This window comes from Lepidothrix coronata, unplaced genomic scaffold (assembly GCF_001604755.1).
Source record: "Lepidothrix coronata isolate B3197 unplaced genomic scaffold, Lepidothrix_coronata-1.0 Scaffold2, whole genome shotgun sequence".
Lineage (NCBI taxonomy): Eukaryota > Metazoa > Chordata > Aves > Passeriformes > Pipridae > Lepidothrix > Lepidothrix coronata.
Genome location: NW_016690182.1, coordinates 15,532,769 through 15,543,136, shown reverse-complemented (window position 1 = coordinate 15,543,136; position 10,368 = coordinate 15,532,769). Strand labels below are relative to the sequence as shown.

General features: G+C 46.5%; 1 long non-coding RNA gene across 1 annotated transcript in view; it reads right to left on the bottom strand.

Annotated features, from left to right (window-relative positions):
- The window catches only part of LOC108498155, a 14,893-nt gene extending 6,889 nt beyond the window's left edge, over positions 1 to 8,004 (bottom strand). The window contains exons 1-2 of the long non-coding RNA XR_001875092.1: positions 7,419 to 8,004; positions 1,497 to 1,566 (exon numbers count right to left, since the gene is read on the bottom strand). This is a non-coding gene — a long non-coding RNA (uncharacterized LOC108498155). The remainder of the gene's footprint in view (positions 1 to 1,496; positions 1,567 to 7,418) is intronic.
- Positions 8,005 to 10,368: the final 2,364 nt, after the last annotated feature.

Here is a 10,368-nt window from a genome sequence, read left to right as displayed (position 1 = left end):
CAGTTCTGCTTCACTTCTGGTTCTTTATCCTATTTTCTTTCCCATTTTCTTCACCAGGTACTCTTCAGTGTCCACATTCCTGTTCTAGCCCCTACAGTCACTCCAACAAAGCTCCTGGAGCCAGCTGTTTCCCTCCTAGATCCTTCCCAACCACTTCCTAACCATTCCCTAAACACCATTCCCCCATGTAAAGCACATCCTTTCCCCTCTCTCCATATGGTCCTGACTTCCCACCTTTTACAAGGTCCTTAAGGAAACAGAGCATTTCCTCCCTCCCACTCCCAGTCTCTGCTGATCAACCCTGGGTTACCAGCACCTCCCCTCCCCTCCACGGACGACTCAGCCTGCCAAATTCCAGATTTCCAATCCAAATAGACATCCAGGCACTGCATGGGCTGTGGAGATGGAATCTGCAGGTCCTCAGGTTTCAGGATACACTGTCCAAAAGTCTGCCCCAGGAAACCTGCCTTCCTGAGACTCCTGCTATTGTCCAGAGGTGAGATTCCTCAATCCCTACATTGGGATTCTCCTCTGAAGGAGACTCTATCTGCCATGACTTGTAGCTGTTTATTCTCACAGGGGAACCTTCACTTTTCTGAGCAACTCACAGAATATACTGCACTGATAACTTGTCCAAACTTGGGTAAATTTTAATAAAGAGGTGGAAAAACCTACTAGTGGTGACAAATTCCATCACTCTCAGCTTTTAGTTCCACGTTTCAGGACTAGAAGCAGGAAGACCTCAGAGGGAAAGACTAAAGACCCCAAGACATGCAGGTCTTAGAGAGCCTTACATGTCTGGCAAACTGTCCACAAAGCAACTGCAACTCAGAGAAGAGGAGGGGATATTTTAGCCTGAGATGAGAAAGCAGAGATGGATGCACAGGAAAGCAGAAAACATGGGATTTCTGTGTCCAGATGTCACAGAATAATAGAACCATGAAATGGTTTGGGCTGGAAGGGAACTTAATGACCATCCAGTCCCACCCCCTGCCATGGGCAGGGACACCTTCCACTATCCCAGGTTGCTCCAACCCCCATCCAAACTGGCCTTGGACACTTCCAGGGATGGGGCAGCCACAGCTTGATCCACAAAATGAGAAACCATTGCCCTCAGGTCTGACAGCTGCTGAACAGGGCCTTGTGCTCCTAAAGCTGCTGCATTTCCATTTTAAAAGAAAAATAGAGGTGGGAAGAAAGGACCTTGGGCAGAAAACACAGCAGGGTGTTCACAGCTCATGCAAGTTCCACTTGTGAGAGCATCATCCACTCCAGGACTGGAGAGACTGCCAGAGACACCACTGGTGTTCGGCTTTAACCATCTCCCTACGAAAGGCAAGTGAGGGGACAAAAGGAAATCCCAGAAAAGATAAGGTTGGTGCTGGCAGGGATCTATTCTGGGATCCCTCGAGGTCATTTCAAAGAACACACCAGCTTCTTGAACAGTCCTGACCTTTGCTGTGAAACAAGCTGTGAAACCAGACAAACTGTCCTACCTCCATTATATTCCACATTTCCAGAATGTCCATTCTTTGCTTCAAGTTTTTTCTTCAGGAGGTTTTTGATCTGGTAAAAGAAACACATCAGCTCCCTAGTCACCAGTGCTAGCACTCAAAATTTATGTAGATATGCACAGAAAGAGTTGACCTCAGGGGAAAAATCTAGATTTATATTGCTAGTGCTGTGAAGCAGAATTCATTCCTCACACAGCAGACACGAAACCAGAGCTGTTTCATGGTGAGAAAAGTCACTGTACAACATCAAACACGTTGTTTATGTAGCCCAGACTTCTGACACTGGTCAGTCCCAGGTGATTTTAGAAATATTGTTACACTTCCAGGGAAAGATTAATACAGGAAATCTGCCCCACAAGGGAATTTCCTCTTTACGTGTGCTGAGTGTGTGTGTCTTACAGCCCCAGGCCACAATAAAAAATTCTGCTGCTAACTCTGGATGCTCTTATTCCCACATGGACACTGACACCTTCCCAGAAATCCTTCCAGTCTCTCAACCACGGTGCACACCTGCACAAGTGAATTCCACAGGGGAATTCTGTGCTCTGTACAGAAGCATTTCCTTCCATTAATATTATCTGTAATGCCTTTCAATTCCACTGAATTTTTCCTTGCTCTCAAAAACTGTCAGATTAATCAGGAATTTCTGCCTTCCTCCCTCAGTTTTATGTATTTATATACTCCTACCATGCCCCTCTCACCTGCCTCCTTTCTGGAATAAAGAACTCAGCAACTGTCAGTCTTCTTCAGGAGCCATTTCAGAGATAGTGGAACAGCCTGATAATTCCAACAATGCTTCAGAAACCTCAAACCTCATTCCACGTTTTATGATTGGGCAGCATGCAATTAAAATTAGAGAGACTGATAGATCAGCAGTGCTGGGCTAAGCCATTTTTACACCGTGTACTCATCCAGGAACAGGCTGGTAACTGATTTCTTTATTAAGTAAATTTTATCTCTACCAATAAAACCGAACCTTCCAGTTAGGATGGGAGAGAAGAACAACTCCACACAAGCATTGAAACTTTCCACATAATGTGATTTCATTTCGTTCTCTTTGGCTCTAAATTTTCCTCTTATGCTGCAGTCAATATTTATAACATTAGCAAATGAAAAGGAATTTGATGCCCTGGCTTTGATGAGAAACTTTGCTTTTAATAACTCCTTTTTTTTACTGCATTCCTGCTCTGCTCTGGGTAAGGAAAAGCCATATTCCTTCCTTCCCACCAAGGTGGAAGGGGGATCCTGTTTCAATCACTATATGAGAAGAGCACCTTGACAACAATGTAGGCATGGAAGGGAGAGAAGAAGAAAACATCCCTTTGGGAGTGATCCCCTTGTACAACACACCTACCTCACAGGGGTGCTTTGATCCGTCTCTGTTTGCAGTTTAAATTTCTAAGAGAAAGGACAATCTGAAAAGATTCCCAACTATAACATTGAAAATAGAAGCAGCCATGGGAATATCAACAGTCTGACTGGGACACCAGGGATTTCCACACTGATGAAGAAGGAACGTTTCAATGCAGGGTGAGAGAGAAGCTTTGGGCTATTTTTCAGAGCTTGAAGAACTTCTCAAGGAGTTATAAACACTCATTTTCCTTCTAGGCCTTGAATTACTGTCAGAACATATCAGTGAACTTGGAACAGCATTCCCTGTCCAGAGATCATGAGCACAAAGGCACTTTGGTCTAATGCATAGGATTGTACAATTCCAGAGTGGTTTGGGTTGGAAGGACCTTAAAATCATCCCGTCCCACCCCCTGCCATGGGCAGGGACACCTCCCACTATCCCAGGTTGTGGCAACCTGGCCTTGGACACTTCCAGGGATGGGGCAGCCAAAGCTTCTCTGGGCGACCTGTGCCAGGGCCTCCCCACCCTCACAGCCAAGAATTCCTTCCCTAAAGTCTTACTGAATCTTTACTGAATCCCCGATTGGAAGTTTTCCTGGAGTAGATAAAGCTGTACCTTATAAACCTGTTCCTGTCCACAGCCCCCTGAGAGCCACAAACTTCCAACTGACTGATACAATTTCTGACCTGTCATAAGCTTTAAAATAGAGAAGACTCAGGAAGTGGCAAATTTGACAGTGTGAGGAATTTGAGTGTATTAGTCACATTGGATTAAGAACAAGTAGTTGAAGAAAAGATTAAATGTAGCATCAAAATATATTAGAATCTTGTCAGACATTCCTTATTGGCTTAGTTATGAGTTCAGAGACAAAGTGTTGGGGACAGTTAAATGTAATAAAACTGGAGGAAAAACTCCCCTTGCACCAATGCAAATGGAAATTTGTATTCCCAGGCCTTTGCATATCTATATGTGTGCATATATATAAATATGCATGTATGCACACACATTATATATAGCCTTTCCAGTTGATATAAGACATAAGAAGCAGTGTATAAAAATATGAAAGGAAAGTTTTATGAAATGCAGAAGACAGAAAACTTCAGTCAGTAAGGAAAAAAGACCTTGGGGATGAAATATAAATAAGGGGTAACCATGTCAGTAAAAGTCTTTGTTGGGATTGTTCTTTACCTTCCACTGCTATCCAGAAATACCGAGAGATTGCCAAAAAATAAACCCAAAGAAAAGATCTGAAGTTATATTTACAGAGGGTATAACTGCTGAAAACCAGGCTTCTGTTCCCTTGAAAAGGGAGTTACACGTCCAGCTCAGTGGCCAGGTAACAAAGCCCAGGTTTTCCTCCAGACTAGCTGAGAAATGCCCCATTTTTGGTGTAAAGCACAAGGAAGTCCTAGCTGTGTTTCCAGTGGGCCTGGACTGTAGTAAAGATGCCAAGTGCTTTTTCTCCACCCCATTGATCTGCCCTAGAAAAGAATCAACTGCAATTGCAATTCCTCCCTCCAGGGTGAGCAGCTGCACTGCCCTCATCCCTTTGGGATCCTCAGGAAGCAGGAGGTGGAACAGGCACAGGTCACTCATTTGTTGGGGAGAGGAAAGCAAGGGATGTGAAGCTATTCTTCAGGGAGCACTGCACTGCACACCAAAGGATTCAGGGATGTGTTTTCATGCACACCAACATGAAAGTTGCTTTCCTGATGTGATATCCTGATTTATATCCTCTCTGATCCAGAGGAGCTTCATTAAGAAGTTGCCAAGGATCAACATTTTGACTGTTTCAGCCTTTAAGTGCCAAAGCTGGTTCATTTTCTGCAAGCTGAGGGAAGGAGAGTCACTCTGTAGGCAGCTGCCACTTGTTCCAGGACTGTTTGAGTCATATTTGGGTGTGCAGTGACACACTCCCCTGTACTTTCACACTAACTGGACACATCCGGTCTCTTGACTTCATTGTGGCAATCCCTCTGCTTCCCAAATCCCTTCCATCTTTAGGATGGAGCTTCTTTTGGGCAGGATGGAGCTACTTTTGGGCAGGATGGAGCTTCTTTTGGGCAGGATGCTTCTGTAAGCAAAGGAATGAGGTAGCCTACTTTCCAAAGCTAATTTCTTTCTCCAAGTGTGGACATGAGGAAGGTGGCAGAGGGTGGGATGTGACTTCAAAGCAGATGGAAATGCAGAAGAACAGTTGCTTAGCACCTATAAAAGTCAGGCCCACTTCTTCACAAGAGATGTGTGTATTTAGGAATCCATATTTAGCAATCTGCATTTGAATTTTGGCCTCTAAATAACCTAAACCCATCACAGCTCTTTTGGAATGTGTAGATGATTAAATAAACAATGAGATTAAAAGTCATAGGGATCCTGCTGCGGTCCTGGCACCAACCAGCTCCTTGGCACTCGGGAACAGCTTTGCCATCTATTAATGAATGACAGAGAACACAAAAAGGTGCTGTAAAAACTAAATTCCACAATGATTCCTCAGCCAGTGGGACAATAGGGATCAGCCAGCAGCCTTTGTCTGAGCAGGAGATGCAAATTAAAGATTGGAGTCAGAGGCAATTATTCAACCTGGACTATTTCTGTGGGCACGGGAATGTTTGAGAACTGGTCTGTAGCATCTCTTTCTCTGGGAATAAATCGATACAACACGGCAGGACAGAGATAAAGCATCTCAGAAATGTATTTTTAAAAAGGCTGTAGAAATGCTCGACAGGCAGGGCGAATGTGCTCCAAAGCACTTGGAAGCTGAAAATATTTCCTTCACATTCTACTCCTTACTCGATTAGGAAAACTCGCCCGATAAAAGGAGCACGAAAGTACCCTGTAATGACACAGATAAGGGAAGAAAACAGAAGCGTTTCATTCCCATCAGCATCTCCTGCCTTTGTCTCAGCCTGCTCTTTAAACCCGGCTTATGCCGACACTATTTATGTGGGTATCTGTGACCAACTCCGGGTTTTTATGTTAGTGACCTGATTCCGCACTAACACGCTCCTCCCAGCTCGGTGAAGCTCCCCATGTGATCCGTTCTTCCCCCTAAATAAAGTTGACAAATCTGGCTGTGCTCAGAGTGCTGCCGAGGGGGTGCGGAGCTCTTCCCCTCTCCGCAGCTGCGGCACCGCCGCCGCACCGGGGCCGCGCCGGGCCGGGCTCGGGGCTCCAGCACGGCGGGGCTCGGGGCTCCCAGCACCGCTGCCCCCTCTGGAGGAGCCCAGCGAGCCGAGCAGGATGCGGCCGGAGCAGGTGAGCGTGCGTGTATGCTGCGATGGATCCTTTGTGCGGCTCGCGGGGAACTGGAGGAGGGAGGGGGCAGCGGGGGCAATTTTTTAATGGGCAAAGCCCGAAGGTTTGTTCCCTTCCCCGTTGCCCCTTTCCCAAGGGATGTGCCTGATGAGCCGATTCCCAGCAAAGCTCGTTTTCCCCAGTACGGGCAGCGCCTGCGGCAGCGGGGCCACCCGGGCCGGGCACGGGGGAGATCGGGAATGCTCCGCTGCATCCTGCGGTGCTGCTCTGGCCCCCGCAGCCCCACGGGCGGGCACTCGGGCGTACATAGCACACGGCGCTGGGGCTGGCAGGGCACGGCACTGCACGGTACCAGCGTACGGGCTTGGCACGGCACGGCTTGGCACTGCTCAGTGTGGTACCAGCGTGCAGGACCGGCATAGCACCGTGATACCCGAGTGCAGGGCTGGCACAGCACGGCACAGCGACAGCCCCGGGCCAGGCTGTCACAGCACGGTACCAGTCTACGGGCTGGCACGGTACCAGTCTACGGGCTGGCACGGTACCAGTCTACGGGCTGGCACGGCACGGCACAACGATAGCCCCGGGCCAGGCTGGCACAGCGCGGTGCCAGTGCACGGGCTGGCATGGCACGGCACGGAGCTGTACCGGTGTGCAGGACTGGCACTGCACTGCACAGCACAGTACCTGGCACAGCACAGCACCGTGACACCCATGTGCGAGGCTGGCACGACACGGTACTGTACATTGAGGTACCAGTGTGCCGGACTGGCACCATCCCCAAGCAGGTTCCAGGGCTGACCTGCCCATCCTGCTGTCCTCCAGCCTGGCTCAGGGCCACTCGTGGCCCCCCCGGGTGTCCTGCTCTAGTCCCGGGTGTGACCCTCTCCCTCCCCTGGGTGCAGCTTCCCACAACCCCTTCCTACAGACCCACATCATCCTGCTCCTGGCACAAAGGTGTCCCTGGAACCACCTTCCCCCTCCTCTCATGGGATGTGCATCCTCCTCTCCATCCCCACCGGGGCTCCAGGGACCCCCCATTCCTTCCCATCCATCCCACACCTTGTCCTGCTCCCTGTGCTTCCTGAACTCCTCACTCTCCTAAGAGATGATGCCCCCATCCCATGCCCTCCCAGGCAGGGTTCAGCAGTGCCCTGGGATCTCTCACACATTAACTGATCCCAAAGGCATTTCACTGAACTTTTCCCATTTGGAATGTGATTTGGAGCTAAAAGGAAAGTCTCTGCAGCAAGCACTGACTGCTTAAAGTCTTCATTCCCTTCTCCCCCCCTTACCTATCCTTGAGCCTCTGTGCTGGGATCAGTTCACTGCACAACAGTTCAGCCGCACAGAGCCCAGTACTGGCTTCAGACTGGGACAGGAGTGCAGTGAGGAGGAGGGAGGGTGCTTCCTTGCTCTCCTACACCTCTCAAATCACAAGGAGACTATTCTCAGATCGTGCTGTGAGAAAAGAAATAAGATTTGATTCCAGAAATGTACAGACACAAAGTAGCTACCTCTAAACTGACATTCATCACTCCCCCTCCCAGCCCCTGCTCCCTCCCACCCTTTCACTTATTATTTTCCTTGCATAATTTGAATGGTGAAAATCCCTGAATACTGAATATATGGCAGTTCTAGACTGTGTCTGTTCATCAGGAACAGCCACAGTGGCTGCAAGGTGAAGAGTTTTCTTTTAAAATGAGTTGGATGAAAAACTTGAATGTTCAAACAATCTTTTGCTCTTTGGCCTATTAAAAAAAAATGTTATTCCTGCAGGAGCTTCAATCTTGGCAGATTTTAGATCCAAGAGAAAGGCTGCAGAGCCTCCCATTTATAACTGCTTTCCTTGCTTGTGGTAGGGAGGGAGAAATAGGGAGAGGAGAGATTAAATAGGGAGGGGGACACAAAACCAGATCTAATTTGTTCATCCTTATCACAATCAGACCAGAATTAGAACCCTCCTTCACCTGCACAGTAAATGAGAATAAAGAGGCCATTGATCCTCTTTTGGGGGGGGGGGTTAGGTTTTAGGTTTGTTCATTTGAATTCAGCTCTAAACAGCTTTCAGTTTTCATTTACCCTCTAACTCAAGGGAACAATTAAACATCCACCTGTACCTGCACTGGTAAATCCTTGTTGTGGCTCCAAAAAACTAACCAGAGCATTGGGGCAAATTGAGCTTAAAAACAGGTAAATGGGGAAAAATCACTGAGCAGGTTTAAGTTCAGTGTAGGCTTGGGAACTGCTCACTCCAGGGCTTTTATTTACACAGAATAACATTTCAAATACAGACCAAGAGAAAAATTCCCAGGTTGCCTCTCTGTGATCACAGGATGCAACTGCCCCTGATTTTGGAAGGTGTATGGGAAGAACAGCATAAAAAATAAAGAATATGAACTAAATCAGAAAAAAGACCAGTTTCAAAAGAAGAAAGAATCCCCATTTCACAGGGGACTTTTTTTAGCTGATGATCTAAGCCTGTTCCTTGAGCAGGAATGGCTTATCACGAAAATCCTCCCTCCAAAAAGAGGAATGGTGGTAATGCTTTGAGAAAAACAATCTCACCCGAGTTTTTAAAAGGCAGTGAAGCCTATTTCCAAGTGAACACCATGAAGGAACAGGTCTGCTCAACTGCTTAGAGAGCAGCACTTTGATCCAGCACTGTTTCCCAAGTTTCAAAGGGAAAAAAATCCAAACCCTTTCCTAAATGTAAGCCTGTGAAAGGAATAAGCCTCAGTGTCTCTTCCTCACATGTTTCTGTGCATGGCTAAGCCTCAGTCCACGCACCTATGGGGAGCACTAAACAAAAGCTACCATAAAAACATCATCCAAGGATTTCACTGATCAGGATAAGAAAATTCCAGGACAATATACTTTAACTATATAGACAAGAAGGCTAAAACATGGATCACAGGTGCCTTTTAGTGACACTGGTTTAGGGAGGGAATTCATCAGGTGTTCCGTCTATGACTGATGTGCAATTTGTTCCTGGTAAAAGGCAGCAGCAACTTCCATAAGGATTTGGGCTTTGTACACCCCAAAGATCTGCCAAAATATGCAGTTACAGGCAGGCTGTAATCACACCTCAAAAAAGCTGCTCTGTTAATCAATCACAGTTACACTAAATTAACATGTCATACTACCACAAGTCACCAATAAAACCAGAGGGATGAATATCAGCTTCAGAGAGAGCCCAAATCTAAACACAACACTGCTGCTTCAATGAATTTATGCTTCAGAGATTAATGAATTAAAATTAAAACCTTAAAACCAGAATTAGCTCCATGTGGGTTCTCTGTAAAGTTAATGCCCAGGAAAACAGTCCCTTCTGTTTCTGGCCCACAGGAGCTCTGCTGGAACCCAAAAGCAGATTCCTGAGCAGTGGCACATCCTGAAACTTCCCTCTAAATCCTAGGAGCTGTTTTGCTCAGTATCTTTCCAGGCAGAGGGAAGATGGGATCAGGTTCTGCTCTACAATTACTTGGTTTTCTCAAACATCAAGAAATCCCTGAGTTCTCCGAGCCCAGAGCAGCTTCAAGGAAAATCAGGATCCCCTTTCATAGGAACTGGACTTTCTGTTGGCTCCTGGCTCTGGCCAGTGCTGGGATGAGTTCTCACAAACGCTTCCAAAACTGGCAGCCTTTTTTCTCTTCTTGCAGAAGGAAACCTCAAGTGTAATGAAGACAGAACAGGCTGAACAACTGCTAAGAGCAGAGTCCTCTTGTTCACCAGGATAAAACTAGTCTAAAGTGAGAGACCGGGGCTAAAACTTTGTACACTTCATTAAAAGATTAATTGACTTGCTTAATCCTTTATCTAAGATGCCAGTTATAGCACTGGATGTAATCACAAGGGGCTTATGCAAATTCCATTTCCAAGTATGACCACATGTGAAAATCTAATACAGGTAATTTTTCCTCTTTTATTTTGGGATTAACAATAGAGAAGAAAAAGGCATAAAGAGGTTTTTTGATTTGAGGACTTTCCAGATAAATCTATGGTGTTTAACACCTACAAACCTGGTGACACTGCAAATATCCCTGAAGTGTCTTTCTGGAACAAGCCATACTCCAAAGGATAGAGATTCTACAAGGAAGGAGGAAGCCTGGCTGAAAGATTTCCACCTTAAGATTTCAAAAAACACTTTAAGCAGCCAAAAATAAATATTTCTGTGTAAATAGGTACACATTTAAAACACTCCTAAACCCTTTGTTCTTACATGGGGGTTTATAGAAGATGCAG